This window comes from Neofelis nebulosa, chromosome 15, assembly GCF_028018385.1.
Source record: "Neofelis nebulosa isolate mNeoNeb1 chromosome 15, mNeoNeb1.pri, whole genome shotgun sequence".
Taxonomy (NCBI): domain Eukaryota; kingdom Metazoa; phylum Chordata; class Mammalia; order Carnivora; family Felidae; genus Neofelis; species Neofelis nebulosa.
Genome location: NC_080796.1, coordinates 55,023,375 through 55,041,635, shown reverse-complemented (window position 1 = coordinate 55,041,635; position 18,261 = coordinate 55,023,375). Strand labels below are relative to the sequence as shown.

General features: G+C 34.7%; 2 long non-coding RNA genes across 3 annotated transcripts in view; one reads left to right on the top strand and one right to left on the bottom strand.

Annotated features, from left to right (window-relative positions):
• Positions 1 to 18,261, bottom strand: part of LOC131496343 (uncharacterized) — a 368,341-nt gene that overhangs the window by 48,868 nt on the left and 301,212 nt on the right. The window lies entirely within an intron of this gene.
• Positions 1 to 18,261, top strand: part of LOC131496344 (uncharacterized) — a 92,108-nt gene that overhangs the window by 16,395 nt on the left and 57,452 nt on the right. For both annotated transcript variants that reach the window (XR_009254446.1, XR_009254447.1), the window contains exon 2: positions 3,700 to 3,798. This is a non-coding gene — a long non-coding RNA (uncharacterized LOC131496344). The remainder of the gene's footprint in view (positions 1 to 3,699; positions 3,799 to 18,261) is intronic.

The following is an 18,261-nucleotide window of genomic DNA, read 5'->3' as shown; positions in this document are numbered from 1 at the left end:
GTCTCTTTCTCATAGAATAACAGTGTCTTTGCCCTTTGTTTTCCAGCTGTGGGCTGTTACCTTAAAATATATATATATATATTTATGTTACACCGATATAATATATTAAACCCTAGTTCTTTGTGGAACTCCAAAGTTACTCTTTGGGAATTCAAGTAGATTACTTAAAGTGAGTTCTGCTTTATTTATATAATTAACTTAAATTAGCATGATTTGTCATTGGAGTGAAAAATCACATAATCTATTTTTTTCTAATTTGTCTTTTTTTTTAACATTCAGGGTTTTTTTTTTTTAATTTTTAGTTTATCCACTGTGAAGATGATGCTAAGTACTTTCTTATATTGACTTAAATTGATGATAAAATTTGGGATATGTCATTCAGCTTTGTATAAATACAAATTACACATGTTGTCTTATAAAGCCTGTTTTCTCCTTGGATGGCTTTTCAGAAAGACACCATCCAGATATATTGATTTTCTATTTGGATTTTGTTAGATTGGCTTAAAAGCATCTTGTGAACTGGCCACACCAAGCCAATTTAAAAAATAATTTTGAAAAGAGGCTCCATCTATTACACACAACAAATGTAGATATATTTCAGGTAATTATGGCTCTAGGTCTGTTCTTTCTCAAGAATGCAAACTTTATTCTCATTTCTAATTCCAGTTTTATGTCAGTTATTAACATAATGAAGATTCCTTCTCTCATCTCTAGATTTCTAGATTATTCCTGAACAAAATGACTGATTCAAAGTCTATAATAATATGATGCCTGGGATGACTTTAAACTAGTATACAATCATCTCTCAATTGTGTTTAATTTAAAATTCCACTGTCTCTTTAGATGAAAACGTTCCTTCCAATCTTTTTAAGAGCTTCAAGATTTTTCCATCTAAGCATTTCAGGTTCCTCCAACACAGCCTCTGTAATTAGTGGCTCCAGGCCAGTAAATTCATCCTGCCTGTCAGTGCCTCTGTTTCTGCTAGCTTCAGCCCATGATGTGAAAGTAAATCATTACAACTGGCTTCCCAGACTTGAAATTGAATTTGACAAACAGTCTTTGGGAGGTATATAGGATGAGAATGTGAGATACAGATAGCAATCACACCTGTGTAACCTCATTACACATATTCAGTTCCCACTGACTTCAAAGAGAGTCATGAGTATATAAAAAAAAGCAAAAGTTGTCACTGGATTCCTAATATGTCTCTAATGGCATACAGAAGGCATCATGCTTCTCATTGAGCACTGGGAGTTCCAGGTTCCAAGTAATGAATATCTTTTATTTGCTATTTAAATAATGTCCACTGCGGTATATTATTCCAAATAGATCTCATTTCAGTCCACAATGCCTCAAGAGTGTAATTTCAAAAGCGTAATTATGAGAGATAAAACGTTCATGAATTTATGGTACATTGCAAAAGTTAGAAGTAAAGTCAGCAGAAAATGATGAAACAAACTCAGAAGATATTAGAACAAAGAAAATTAGAGATCTTTTAATACCATGCCTTCATTTTACCTACGAGAAAGCTCAGGTTGCAGGAAGAAAATGAAAGCCTAGGTCAAAGAACTAGTCACTGACTGACCTGGAATAAAAATCAAGTCTTGTGATTTTCATTTTAATGTTGTCCATCTCATATTAGTGATTTTCAGGGGAAACAAACATATAAATTAAAATTTTATAATTTCTAATTTCCTCTAGTATAAATCCCAAGATACACAAATTTAGGATTTTTTTCCCAAGATCGTTATTTTATCAACAATGTTTTCCTTCTTTACAATTATAAATTCCAAATGATTGGCATGTTAATGTGGGTTTTGAAGTCCAAGTTAGTTACTTTGAAAAAGTAACCCTATTAATATGTTTGTTAGTTTACTAAAAGTTACTGCAATGATCACTTTATAAGTCCTGTTTAGAATATTTTTAGCCTCCTCTTGTTCTTTCAGAGTCGCTTTTAAAATTCAAAAAATTACAGGCAGAAATGCGCTTCACTTGCAAAAGAATGATAAGCTCGGCCGTATGTTCCCTCAAGCTTCCTTGTCATGGTCTCCTCAAGTGTGCTTTAGCCAGAAGAAGACACTGGGGCAGTGTAGCCTTTGGTCTCTAATTAGTTTCATGCCTATCATTCCAGCATTCAAATACAAATGAATTTTCAAACTTCTTTTAAAACTGAAGACACTGATTGACTTTTGGCTGTTGCTTAAAAAAAACATCCCGAGGAAATGCATCCTTTTTACCTGCACATTCCTGACCTCATAAAAGAACGAGTACTCACAATGGCTTGCAGGTGTTATTTATTACTTGTAAGGAGAATAGAGCATCTTGAAAATGTACACACCCCCATAATATCAGTACTTCCAGTGATATAAAATGAAATGAATGAACGAATAACAAACAAAATATCACAAATGTATTTTCCTTGTCTTCTCATATAAATTAAGACGGGATAACAAAAGTCTCATAATAAATTCAAATATTTAAAAATCAGTGTTAAAAAATATGGATGCTATAGAGAGGGCTACTTCTAGAAATGCAAGGATTATTTCAGATCAGCATCTGTAAGGATTCATTGATTAATTTCGCCTATGACTACATCAATACAAATGGGTTTTATGGCACCTGATATATTTATTTTCACTCTTTTGCAGTTGAAACTCCTACTTCTAATAACGGGTGAAAACTTGGTAGCCACAATGTTTGGATTCCAGAAGCAGAACAAAAATGGTGACTTCATATCTCAAAGAGTCACAGATTTGTCTTAATTTGGAGACTGGAGCTAAATAATTTATGAAATGTGAAGGAGTAGTATCATGTCAATGACACTGCTTCAGATGCTCTTTCCTAAGCAGCTATTGATAATTTACATGTAAAAGGCCAAATGCTAGGCTCTTTCTTTAATATCCTGTTTACTCTTTACAGCAACTGTATGAATAGAGGTTAGTTATACCTATTTTATAGTTTATTTTATTAAAAAAAAAAACCTTAGAGCCCGTGGGATTAACTAACATGACCAAGGTAACACAACTAGTGAGAGTAGAGATTTTTTTTCAAACAAAATTGTCTATTATTTATTTATTCTTCAGCAAAGATAATAGAGTATGTTGGAAATTCAGTCATGAATTCAATCTTTCAAAAACTATAATTTTTATTGTTCTATAACTGAATGGGATTTGATCTACAATATATATATATTTTTTTACATTTTTTTAACGTTTTATTTATTTTTGAGACAGAGAGAGACAGAGCATGAACGGGAGAGGGGCGGAGAGAGAGGGAGACACAGAATCGGAAGCAGGCTCCAGGCTCCGAGCCATCAGCCCAGAGCCCGACGCAGGGCTCGAACTCACGGACCGCGAGATCGTGACCTGAGCTGAAGTCCGCCGCTCAACCGACTGAGCCACCCAGGCGCCCCTATATATATATTTTTAAGCAGAAGAATTTATCTTCCCAATTCAAAGTAACACAGAACTTTCCAATATAAAATGGAATCAAATCAAGTTGTCTCTTTCCCTCTCTCTCTCTCTCTCTCTCTGTCTCTCTCCCTGTTTCCCTTTCCTGTCTTCCTTTCCTGGCTCTTTCTTTTCCTTTCCTTGAAGTAACATAAATTCCAAGTGGCCTTATTTTCCTGGAACTGAGGCAAGGACATCTTAGCCATGTAATGTCATGTCCCCTGAGTCTAACTGATCCTTCTTTGCCTAGGTATTATCTTCTGTTTCTGTTGCATCTGTTCTGGAAGTCTCTGATCCACCATGACCTCCAGTTGACTGATCCATAGTCTACATATCCATTCTTCCAATGGTAAGGCCCTCACTCACATCTATTTCCTACCTTTCTTGTAGACAGAGTAAATTTATAAATCTCAACATGCTTGGCCTGGATGTGCAGAACTCTATAATATTGCTATGGTTCAAGCTAGTCCAAAAAGTATCTCAAGCAACCATTGATAACCTGAGACATTTACCATCTTGCTTATCTGTGTCTTGAGACTCATAAGTCATGGTATGTTCAGCTCTGAGATACCTCCAAACTTATCTGGTGTCTCCAGAGACATTTATTCTCCCTAGACTCAGCTAAAAGCATATAGCAAAGACTAAATCTCTTTCCAAAGACCCAGCAACCACTAAACAGAATGTACTTTTCCTCCAGTCTCTTTCCTGCCTTGTAGTTGAACCCATCTCCAAAAATGGCTCCTGGGGAGAAATCATAAAGCAGGTTGTCTGCAATCCATAGTCTCCCTGGTGGCAGGAGGAGGGAGATAGGGAAGACACCCTGAGAAACTAAGAAGTTCCTTTAGCCAAATCTCCTTGTAATCATGCTGATGACAGTTCTGGTACACAAACTAACGATATTCACTCTCAAGAGAGTCCATATCTGTGAAAATATTTTAGCATGCTATACTTGGTTTGTCTAGGAATGTTTGTACTAAACAAACATGGAGTCTATGAAATTATAGCACATGTCTCTCTGGAAAATGTCAGATAAACTATGCAACCATCTGGGAACGTGACAATGTATCATAGCAAAATGGTCCTCTTCTGTGTCATTTATGTAACCACGAATATCACACAGAGTCCCATACAGTAATCTGAGCCGGAGCACATCCTGACTGACAAGAAGTCACCCAGGCAACTACATTGAAGGTTCTGGTCTCTCACTTTCACCTATGCTTCATGATTACTTATCTTCCTGAAATTATTGGTAAAGTTTGCTATTAGGTAAGATTTCTTATTTGAGTGAGTCTGATTTGACAGTACAGTTCTTGTGTTATCTCAGTCCATTACCATCCTCTCTCACTGGTATAAACCCTAGGTTCTGAGTCATCCAGATCTGGTCTTTGGTATTTTTAAATAAGATTATAGATTTCGCTAAAATGCTTTTCTCTTTAAAGCACCTCAGTCTTACAATTAAAAGTAGGAATATCTGGGGGCGCCTGGGTGGCGCAGTCGGTTAAGCGTCCGACTTCAGCCAGGTCACGATCTCGCAGTCCGTGAGTTCGAGCCCCGCGTCAGGCTCTGGGCTGATGGCTCGGAGCCTGGAGCCTGTTTCCGATTCTGTGTCTCCCTCTCTCTCTGCCCCTCCCCCGTTCATGCTCTGTCTCTCTCTGTCCCAAAAATAAATAAAAAACGTTGAAAAAAAAAAAAAAGTAGGAATATCTGTGACTATTGTATGCTTGAGGCCGTGGACATAAAAGACCCTTATTGATTCTTGAATGATGACGACAACAGTAAGGATAATGAGAATATTGAAAATACACAATCCAATATTAAGATATGAACTACTGCTTTTATTTGAGATGTTTACTGTGGCAGCACCACATCATCATCTTTGGTACATTACAGTCACAATTTTGTTACTCTTCTCTCCTGAAATCTTAAATGAAATGAGTACTTAACTATTTTAGCTAGATGCCAAGGAAGTATTAATAAAAATTATATTGATAATTTTTGTTAATAATAGTGTGAATAGTTTGATAAATTCCTATGTCATCTTATTTTTTCAAGTATTGTTTAAAAACAAACACAAAGGATTAGCAACCTCTGCAATTGTGCCTCTGATACGTACAGACAGATTGAGCAAAATATTCAATTATAACAATCAAATTGTGAGAACTGAATTTGTTGAACTCTTATTAAAAAGGTTCTAAAACACTTTATCAGATATTATTTGAGTACCAGGAAAGCCACGTGTGCAAATATATTGCTAAATATGCCACAAAATGATTGACTATTTTATAAACAAAATATGTCATATTCAGTGATTAAAGTCCAACAAATGTAAGATTCTAAGGTTTACATAGGACAAAATTTAATACAAAAAACTCCTTAGTAATCTACACAAATTAGGTACTTGCCTTATGATATAAATAATATTTTCAACTATAACTGAAATTAACTATAAATGAATAAAAAACATTATTATTACAGAAGAAAAAGACAAAACATTCTGGGTTTTCCAAATGAATCTACTATTATGGACCAAACTATATGGCACTATACATAAGAATTAAATTATTTTCCTATTAAAATTAAGTATATTTCAACTGATAACTATTAGTCTATTTTTAATGTGTCTTTTTGGTATTTTTATCAGTGATATAAAAGAACTAAAAAAATTTTATGAGTATGGAAAGAGAAAAATACAAGTAATTTATTTTAAGGTAAGAGTTAATGAAAATAGTTACTATTATTTTCTATTATTGAAAATTTTTCCAATTTAAAACTTAGAATTTCTGTGAATTCAGTTCTGCAAATATGCATTGCTTATGAAAAATGGAATTTTTATTACTAGAAGAAAATTTCAGAATATAAAATTTTAAAATCTAGAGCTTCCTACAGGACCTTGAGGAGACGTATTATGATAGTGTTTCCTAAGGCAATATATTTTAGGAAGTAAAAGTGACAGTGTGGCTCTTGGGCAAATCTATACATTTAAATGAATACTCCATTGATGGTGTTTCTATACAAAACATTTTTTGTACCAATGATGTTTTATTATATGGTGCCAAGTGGACCTTGTATAATATTTATCTTCATGACTCAGATCTAACTATAAAGAACCAAACCAGCAACTGCTCAAATTTACGTTACTTTGTGTCATATTATTAGAGAACACAAAGTACTCCAAGCACCATTTAGACAAGATACTTCGCTAGATAGAACCTGTTCTGCTTTTAAGGCAGAGCTGTCCAGGCAAAAACCTCCTCAAGTGAAATAATAAACCAAATGTGTGTGTTACTAGAATGATGTTATGTGTAAATATATCACACTGTGTAGTGTACAATTTAGTGTTATCTGTCACAATATGGCATATATTAGGCTTTTGGCTCTTTTTTTAATGTTTACTTATTTTTGAAGGAGTAGAGAGAGAGAGAAAGAAAGAATCTGAAGCAGGATCCAAGCTCTGAGCTGTCAGCACAGAGGCCTGTATGGGGCTCAAACCCATGAACCGTGAGATAGTGACCTGAGCCGAAGTCAGATACTTAACCAACTGAGCCACTCAGGCGCCCCTAGGCTTTTAGCTCTTTTATACGTGATCTTATTTACCAAGAATTTTTATATTGTATATATGACTATAAAAAAAACACACAGAAAAGTTTCTATTCTTTATTACAGTTGGTTACATAGTCCAAATGCATGCAGCATCCTTTGGCTATAGTATGGAAAAACGAACTTACAGCTATTAATACAAAAAATAAAAAGAAAACACTGCTGAAAATTAAAAAGAAAAGTGATTTCTGGATAAAATAATGACAATTCCAAAAGAAAAAATGTGTTTTCCAGTCTGTGGGTATCCCTACATGGAAAAGTTTTTTGTGTATTAGGCAGCAAATAAGCCTTTTTCCCTGATGAAACTTTGTCAGTTTACTGTCAGAACAGAATGGGGCAAATTAGTTTGAATTAACCATTTAGACCACATATGCACAATGCCTAATAGTCTGTGACTTGTCTGATAAACATTGAAAATTTTATTTTACAAATTCTTGTTTGACTAATTTTAATTTTTTTCTAAATTAAAATTCAGTTTAATGAGTTTATGAGTTTAGATCAATGGTTTTCAATCTAGAACCTTGGACCCCTAAGTTCACACCAAAATGGACTCAAAACTAACAATAATGATGCTAATGATGGTATTGATAAAATAATCAGAAACAACATTTATTGTGTGCCTACTGTACTCCAGGAACTGTTCCATATATTTTACGTGTATTCAATATTTAATCTTTACAACACAGCTGTGAAATTAGTATTTTTCATTTTGCAGATGAAGCGATTAATGCAAAGGTAGATGAGGTAGCTTTTCCCAAGATCATTTAGTTAGTAACTGGCTAGTTAAGATTCGAACCCAAGCAACCTAAATATTTTAATCATTATGCATATTATCTTCCAAGATAGTCATGGGAAGTCCATGAACTATTTTCAATTCTAAACTAATAAATATTGCATATTTTTCTATTTTGGATAAACTAACTTAAATGCTATTTCTTTTACTTTGGTCAAAATTGTGTGAAATCTGAGTGATAACACTAATTGATTACAAATAATGATCAGACGTCCACAGACATCTTGGGGCATAAGGAAGATTATGACTTTTGTGTTGTCTCACAACCATTTGATAAGAAAGTTAAAACAAGAAAACCTAGATTTCTTGGTTTCTTTCCAATATGTTTCTGAACCTCTATCTCTCTAATATAATACTATATCAGAATTTCCTTCACACAATGTTTTATATTTTTCCTGCACTTTCTAACCTTAGCACATTTAAAATATCTGGAGCTAATGCTTTAAAGACTTGCAAACTTTTAAAGTGGCTTCTATGCTCAAAAAATATGAAACAAGGTATAAAACCCACTTTTTATCCAGTCAGCACATCCTTTGGTAACATATTCTATTTCTTCTATCTAATTTTAAGGTGCCCAGTTGCAATGGTGTATAACAACCTGATAAGGTTTCATTGCAAAATTCAGTCACAGGGTAGGTCAATCTGAAAAAAATAATGTTCACATAAATCCAACCTGGATCAAAATTTTTATTGCAGACATGAAAGTAAGCTAGGGTTGGGGTAGAAATGAAAGAGCTATAGAAATGTAGCACACTCATAATCTTTCATTTCTGCCCTGGAGAGGCTTGAAATGTTGAAGCCAGGAAATAGAATATGATCAAACAGCCCTGCTTGTATGTGACTAAATTGATAAAAGCCATGAAAACCTCAATCTAAATTATAAAGCACATTTATGAAGTCCTATCAAACTGAATTGTTATCTTTATGTGTTTTAAACAAATTCTGAACACTGAATAATGGACCAATAAATGCTTAATGAAAGAATGAATATATGGTTCTACCAATCTACACTTTATTTTTTGAGATACTTACTTTCACATCTCTAAAATCCACATGAAGCCAAGACTTGAAATTTTTTCTGAGTGATTTGTGGGAGAAAGAAAAGGTGCTGTATTACCAGTAGAGAAAATCCTATGCATTTTGAATATTAATAAGTTCTTTAAATGTGAATACAAATTATGTCATAACATTTGTTTGTAGTAGTGAATTGTCATGACATCCCCTAAATTATCCACTAATCACAATTGGCAAGGCAAAAAAAAAATAAAATGGTGACAGATTTGACATGCAAGCAATTAAGTTAATTTTAAACTCAAACTCATCTGCTAGGTTTTAAAAAGTGGAGACATAAATTCTAAATGGAATGGCCAATGTGAATAGCCATTTCGAGTTTAAATGCCCAACTTGAGAACGGGTTATACAGTACAGAAAATTGTTCAGATTTTGAGAATCTGGAAATTTTGTCACATATAGATAAGGACAGAAAAAAGAAAGAATGTAATCTCTTATCTTCACACACTTGAAATTTTATGTCTGGCATTGTTTGAAGAAGATTGGAAATCTAGAACTATATCCATAATGACAGTTTTAAGTTACAGATGTTAGCTTGTAAATTCATGCACATATTATACACCGATTGATCAACACTCCCTTAAATTACCTAATTAATGAAATGAAACACTTTGCATGTACTTATCATGGCAACATATCATTACACTTTTAGCTCTATGTTTTTACTATGAATAAACAAGCAAATTGATAAATGCATGTGTATCTCCAAATGTCCTTTCTGTTACTACTATTTGACATAAAAAGTTAAAATTAATTATCACCCAATAAATATATCTTTTAATAAACAATTTACAGTAAAAGTTAAAGATTCAATATTGGTTGTCCTTAAAAAGGAACACCACATGGATATTTTTTGAATTGAGGAAGTGAAGGGAATGAAGTGAGAATATCCATCCATGTGTGCTGAAGCTAGCTCTTCCATAGCTGCTAGAGAAGTAAGTGACTCTTAACACAATTCCTGTTTTTTTGCCTTTAATTTGAGCCAGAGTGCCAACAATAACAGCAAAATAAGTAGCAGAAAAAGCATTCTCTACGTTGGAAAAAAAATGGATTTAATGTAATGATAAATTGAAAAGTTTTTAGAGACTGCTATATGAGAATAAGCTTGAGCAATGCTACTCAAAGTATCCTGTATGGAGCAGTGTTGGACAGAAAACTCTTCCCAGTATATGGTGAGATAAGGAGCTTATGACATCATATAAGTCAACTCTATAGTCACTAAACAATATTTAATTCAACTGATATATTTTTTATAATAATACTTCCTCAATGAAGAAAGCACTGTGTAGATTTATATTTGAGTACAAGCTCCTGATCTTATTCTAGACTGGTAATAACTATGAATAGTAATGAGCTAGCACAGGGGTCAGCAAATTAAGGCCTGCAAACCAAATCTCACCCACCACATTTTTTGTAAACAAAGTTTTATTGGAACACAGTTCTGAGCATTCTTTTCTTTTTCCATGACCCAACTACAAGACATAGTTGAGTGCTTGCAGCAGAGACCATCTGGTCCTTCAGAATTTTGAACATCTGGCCCTTTAAAGAAAATATTTGCTGACCCCTGAGCTTGAGCATACATATGATCTTGAAAGCTTTTGAAAAGGGAAGTTGAAAATCAAAAACAGGGGCTCCTGGATGGTTCAGTCAGTTGAACATCTGACTCTTGATTTCAGCTCAGGTCATGATCTCACAGTTCATGAGTCTGAACCAGTGTCAAGCTCTGCACTGACAGTGCAGATCCTGATTGAGATTCTTTCTGTTTTCTTTTCTCTCTGCCTCTCCCAACTCTCTCTCTTTTTCTCAAAATAAATAAATAAACTTAAAAAAAAGAAAATCAATAGAGCATATCTAAATGTGTATGTTAAGGCACATATTATTCATTGTGTGCCATTCTATGGGAAGAGGTGGGACCTCATGAATCCTGACAATGTAAGCCGATTACGATTACAACTACGATTTGAGAACTGTGTATTCTAACCAGACTCTGACTTGGATAGCAAGAATAATTAAATATTCCCAAGGAAAACATGATGATTGTTCAGGTTTTAACCTGAATATTAGTCAGTTTGGAATTTTATAGAAAATAGGGAATTTCTATTCCGTATTCAGTGAGTGGTAAATACATTCTACACCTAATATTTTTACTCCTGTTTAGAAAGGCAGAATATCTTCCAACACTAAAGGGATATTTTTAAAATGTAAAAAAATAAGGTTATACCATGGATATACAAAACTATATTTTGAGGATAGGTAAATTTACAAAGGTATAAATAAGAATGAACAGGCCACAAATACCATTTCCCCATTAATTTGAAATGTTACTTAAATTATGAGATATTTTTGCTTTCAAGCCATATTACAATATGTGGTTCTTTCTATTCTTTACCTAAAAGGAAAAATATACTCTGAGAAAATTTTTTTAATTGTATTTAATTTGAAGAAACAGCTATTTATGTACATAAACATTCATATGTATATACAAATGTATCTAGAAAAATAGACAAAAAGAAAAAAACTTCATATCTTGATTAGTCAAAATAAATGGAAAAGAAAACTTAACACAATGTCTCACATACAGAATAACTGAATATGTTAAATGAGCACCAATTTACATATAACATCTGCTAAATGTTTAAACAATTTAAACAGTTTGATTATATTTATAGATGTGACTTTTAAATATATAGGCCAAAGCAATTATAGCAAGGTTGCAGGTATAAAGCTAATATACCAAAGTTCAACTGCTTTCTTATATAACAGCAATGAACAAGTGGAATTAGAAATTAAAAATGCAATACAATTTACATTAGCATCAAAACACTGAAATACTTAGGTATACATTTAACAAAATCTGTACAAGATCTCTATGATGAAGACTATAAAACTTTAATGAAAGGAACCATAGAACTAAAGAAATGAAAAGATATTTCATGTGCATGGATAAGACCCAATATTGTCAAGATGTCAATTCTTCTCAATTTGATCTATAGATTCAATGGAATCTGAATCAAAATCCCAGCAACTTATTGTGTGGATATTGACAAACTGATTCTAAAGTTTATTTGGAAGGCAAAAGACCCAGAATAGTCAAGACAATATTGAAGAAGAACAATTAAGATTGATACTATTTGACTTCAAGACTTACAATAAAGCTAGAGCAATCAAAAGAGTGTGGTATTGGGACGCCTGGGTGGCTCAGTCGGTTGAGCGTCCGACTTCGGCTCAGGTCGTGATCTCACAGTTCGTGAGTTTGAGCCCCGCATCGGGCTCTGTGCTGACAGCCCGGAGCCTGCTTCGGATTCTGCGTCTCCCTCTCTCTCTCTGCCCCTTCCCCGCTCGCATTCTGTCTCCGTATCTCTCAAAAATAAACGTTAAAAAAAAAAAAAAAGTGTGGTATTGACAAAAGAACAGGCAAATAGATCAATAACACCGAATAAATAGCCCAGAAATAGACCCCCAGAAATATAGTCAACTGATCTCTGATAAAAGAGCAAAAGCAATACATGAAGCAAAGATAGTCTTTTCAACAAATGGTGCTGAACAATGGGACATTCACATGAAAAAAAAAAATCTAGACACAGACCTAATATCTTTCACAAATGTAAACTCAGAATGGATCACAGATATTGGCATAAAATGCAAAACTCTAAACTTCTAGAAGATAACACAGGAGATAAATCTAAGTGATCTTAAGTTTTGGCAATGGCTTTTAGATGCCACACCAAAAGCATGATTCATGAAGGAGATAAGATTAATAAGCTGGGCTACATTAAAATTAAAATTTTTGTTCTGCAGGAGACACTGGCAAAAAAAATTAAAAAAAAAACAAGCCACAGACTGAAGAAAATATTTGCAAAAGACATGATTGATAAATAATTGGTGCATAAAATATCAAAGAACACTTAAAACTCAACAATAAGAAAACCACCCAATTATAAAATGGACCAAAGACCTTAATAGATGCCTCACAAAAGAAGATAAACAGGTGGTAAATCAGCACATAAAAAGATGCTTCTCATTCTATGTCATCAGAAAAATGCAAATTAAAATGAGATACCATTGCACACCTGTTAAAATGGCCAAAACCTAGAACATTGACAACACCAAATGCTGACAAGGATGTGGAGCAACAGAAACTCATTGCTGGTGGGAATACAAAATGGCACGGCCACTTTGGAAGCCAGTTTGTCAGTTTCTTCCAAAAACTAAACATATTCTTGCTATAGAATCCAGCAATCATGCTCCTTGGTATTTACCTAAAGAAGTTGAAAACATGTCTACACAGAAACCTGCACATGGATGTCTGGGAGAGCTTTACTCATAACTGTAAAAACTAGGAAGCAACTAAGATGTCCTTCAGTAGGTGAATGGATGGACTATGTTCAGTGCAGACAATAAAATATTAAACACTAAAAAGAAATGAGCCTACAAGCCATGAAAAGACGTGAAGTAAAATGAAATGTATATTACTAAGTGAAAGAAGTATGATTCCAACTATATGAAATTCTGGAAAAGGCAAAACTATAGAAACCTTAAAAAGATCAATGATTGGGGCACCTGGGTGGCTCAGTCGGTTAAGTGTCCAACTTCAGCTCAGGTCATGATCTCACAGTTTGTGAGTTCAAGCCCCGCATCGGGCTCTGTGCTGACAGCTCAAGAGCCTGGAGCCTGCTTCAGATTCTGCGTCTCCCTCTCTCTCTGCCCCTCCCATGCTTGCACTCTGTCTCTCTCTCTCTCTCTCTCTCTCTCTCTCTCTCTCTCAAAAATAAATAAACATTATAAAATTAAAAAAAAAAAAAGATCAATGGTTGCCAGGGGCCGGGGAGAGAGATGAATAGGCAGAAGACAGAGGATTTTTAGGGCAGTAATACTACTCTGTAGGATACGATAATGATGTATACCATTATACATTTGTCCAAACCCATAGAATGTACTACACCAGGACTCAACCCTAACTAAATTGTGGGTTTGGGTGATAATGTGTCAATTTAGGTTCATAAGTTATAACAAATGTACCACTCTGATGGAGGAACGTTGATGATGAAGAAGGTTTTGCATGTGTGGAGGCAGAGGTATATGGGAAATCTCTGTACCTTCCTCTCAATTTTGCTTTAAAAATTAAAGTCTATTTAAAAATATGTAGGCCATTAGAAACCACTAGTTACTGTTACGAAATGCAGATGCTCTGATAAGTCAAAGATCTTTCTTTCAAATCACCAGAGAATGGTATGACTCAGTAATCAATATTTAAAAAGAAAACTATCCTACTTTGTTTTAAAGCTTACTTTTGAATATTAGAGATGACCAGTGTATTGTAGGAAAGAACATTTTGCACTAAAACAATGTGGGGTCAAAGAGCAAGAAGCAAGGACCCCTCCAGGGAGTTGTAGGGTAATATAAATACCACCACGTTCACTGTTTCCGTTTTGAACGTACTCTTCCAAATGGTTGGAAAAGTAAATATGATTAATTTAAACAGACCAGTCTTGCAGAAGACACCCTCTGTAACCAGAGGCATATGGAAGATGGAAGCTAGGTATTGACATTGAAGGGATCCATGACATATTCTGGAGTAAAAATAATAATTTGAAGAATGAGTGGAATAGCATGAATATATCTTACACACACTTACTCTCTCACATCTGAAAAAATATAACCCAAAAGGTTAACAGTTACCACTCATGGAAATAATAGTAGAGGAACAATGGAAACTTTCGTTTTGTTTTATGTTGTTCAGTGGTGTTGGAAAATACACACACATACACACATATATACACATATATACATTTTACAAACACTACTTCTGTAATTTAAAAACTAACTAAAATTACTATGACAAGGGCTTAGAATCATATGTCACTATTGAGAGGGAAAAGGGGGGCCTGTTCACTAGTTTTTTTTTAATGTTTTATTTATTTATTTATTTATTTATTTGAGAAAGAGAGAGACAGAGACAGAGAGCATGATTAGGGGAGAGGCAGAGAGAGAGGGAAACACAGAATCCAAAGCAGGCTCCAGGCTCTGTGCTGTCAGCACAAAGCCTGACATGGGGCTCAAACTCACGAACCATGAGATCATGACCCTAGTCCAAGTTGGACACATAACTGACTGAGCCATCCAGGTGCCCCATGTTCACCAGTTTTTAATATGCCCTAACCTTTAAGACCTGGTCATAACCTCCAGTGACTTATTGTATCTAATCATCAAGCAGAGCACAGGGAACTGGAAAGATAGAAAAAATATTGGTCAAGATACAAGCAGTAATTAGCTCATGACTTCCCCTTAATTTCAGTAAGAATCTGTTTTCTCATAGATCATTCATCTGATAGAATGACTCTCGGGAAGAATTAAGGATATTTTATATATCAAGAATTCTGAAGAGAATGAAGTAAATCAATATTTAAAAAATTTATATAGGCAAACATATAAAGATTATCATCACTCTTTATTTTGGTCAGCAGAGTTGTCCCTGAATATACATGGATGGTTTTACCAATTTCTTTGTAAACTAGTGAGTTGCTGGTTCTCATGTGAAAACAGAAAGACAAACCTATGCATCCAAGAATGACCTTGGGCTGGCCACCCTCAGCAAAGTCTCTGGTACTGGGATGGAGACAGGATTTGACCTTCAATCTGCTGGAGGTAACTCAAAGTCCCAGAGTGGTGAAAATTTCTGTTGACAACCTCAGATCGATTACTGATAATCAGATAGTATTAAGAAAATTTGCTACATATGCCACTTGTATTTAGTTTATAAAAATACTGGTTGAGCCATGTGCTTGGGTGCCTAGGGACCAAACACACATGGGCCCCAGGCAAGGAGGGCAGTACATCAGGATCACCAAGTTATACCTGAGCACATAATCCAAAAGAGAGCTTGGATTGGCTAGATGCAAACTGGAAAAAAAGGCTTTTTTTCCATGCAAGTATAACTTGTCTTATTAAGTACAATATATATGTAACTGAACCCTTCATCTCTATTCACTAATTAAACATAGCTGAAGGAATAAAAAGTGTTGGGAAAATTTTAAATTAAATTAAGACAAGGGGGCCCTGGGTGGCTCAGTTGGTTAAACATCAGACTCTTGATTTTGGCTCAAGTCATGATCTCCCGGTCATGAGATCGAGCTCTGTGTGGGGCTCTGTACTGAGCGTGGAGCCTGGTTGGGATTCTCTCCCTCCCTCTCCTTCTGCCCCTCACATGCTTGTGCATGTGCTCTCTCTCTCTCTCTCTCTTTCTCTCTCTCTCTCAAAATAAATAAATACACATTTAAATTAAGAGAAGCCCCCTAATTCAAGGAATTTATATTCTAAAAGAGAATGAATATGCGATAACAAAAATAATGTTTAAAATGTACATCAGAATTGAATAAGCACATAATTCTACACTAGAACAGGCACAGCACTGCAAGGATTCAGAAGAAAGGCATATGTCTCTGCACTAGACTTGGAGCCAGAAGGTTTTGCATTACAGCCCTGCCCCTGAAAAAGAAGTGAGCCTTAGATAAATACTTAAATGATCTAATTTAATTTGCTCATTTGCAAAACAGATGTACTATTACCTATTTCAAAGGATTGCTTTAAAAGTTAAAGAATATAATAAATGCATAAAATTTTTGTGAACTATTAAGAAAATCCACACATATGAAGACATTACCAAAGATAAAAAATATTTAACTAGGGAAAACAGCATTTGAGCTATATGAAAGGACAGGAACAACAGAAAGTGGAAAAGGATAGCATCCCAGAGGAGAGAAGAAGTGAAATGCGTAGAAGATAAATTGGCAGCGATGCTTAGAGAATAGATCTTCCTGTTAACTCACTAGTAAAACGTGTGGTAAATAGTTAAATATTTGACTGAAAGGTGAAAAAAAATATAATGTAGCATGAATGCCAGATTAAGGAGTTACAACTTTATTTGGTAGACTCTAAGGAAACACTGAAAGGCTTAAGGTTATTATTTTTATATGATCAGAAATATGTTAATGAAACACTAAAACTTTGTGGGATGGATGAGTGAGCAAAACCTAGAGATGACACGATCTCTTAAAAATTATTGAAACAGCTCAGACAAGAGATGAAAATGAAAGGCCCCACTTTTACTCCAGCAACTCCATGTCTAGGATCCATTTTACGCTAATATTGATAAATTTACATTGAAAAATGTGTGTAAAGAATAAATTGTATAATTGTTTCATAACAGTGATATTGTTTTTAAAAATGGAAACTACTGGGACACCTGGGTGGTTCAGTCAGTTAAGCGTCCCACTTCAGCTTAGGTCATGATCTCATGAGTTTGAGTTCATGAGTTTGAGCCCTGTGTCAGGCTCTGTGCTGACAGCGTGGAGCCTGGACCCTGCTTCAGATTCTGTGTCTGTGTCTCCCTCTGTCTCTGCCTCTCTCCTTCTCATGCTCTGTCTCTGTCTCTCTCTCTCTCAAAAATAAACTTTTAAAAAAGTGGAAACTACCTAAATGTTATCAAGGAAATATTAGATAAATTACAGTGCATCCATTGTACACAATGCTATTCAGGAAATTAAGACAAAATTAAAACTACGTAAAGTGACATGGAAATATTTCTAAAACAAGTTAAATGGAACAGCAAGTCAAAGAATGAGGCATAAAGTAAAATCACATTGAAGTGTCTTAATGTACATATTTTGATATGTATACACCTTAATGAATGACATTAGAATGGATGGAGCATATCAGAATATGAACAAAAGTGAATGCTGAAGAAAGGAGTCGGGGCAGAAAGAAGTATGAAGGAGAATTCTCACGTATTTTTTTGTACATTTCTACATGTCACTCAGCACTGCTCTACACACTGGGAACAAAACTGTAAATAAGACAAACAAGGTTACTGTCTCCCTGTTGCTTCCATTTTGGTTATGAGAAATGGATAATGTGTAGATAAACAAGATATCTTATGAATTTAAGTATTACACAGAGAATTAAAACAGAGAGATGTGATAGGGAATAATTTAATGTATACTTCAGATTGCATGATTTTTTTTAGTTTTCTATTTCCACAAATTTAGTGACTTAAAACTATATCCACTTATTATCTTGGTTTCCATGGGTCAGGTTTTCTGGGTCCTCTGCCCAAGTCTCACCAAGCCACATGCAGGCAAGGTGTTGGCCAAGATGAATTCTTTTGGGCATTCAGGGCCCTTGTCCAAGCTCACCAGACTGTTAGAAGGACCCATTTTCTCAAGGTTCCATGACTGGGAGACCTCGCTTCTTAGTGGATATCAGCTGCTGGAGATGACAGCACTTCTGTGCCTCATGGACATCTCCATAGGCAGTTCACAGCAAGACTGTTTGTTTCTTCCAGGCTAGCAAGAG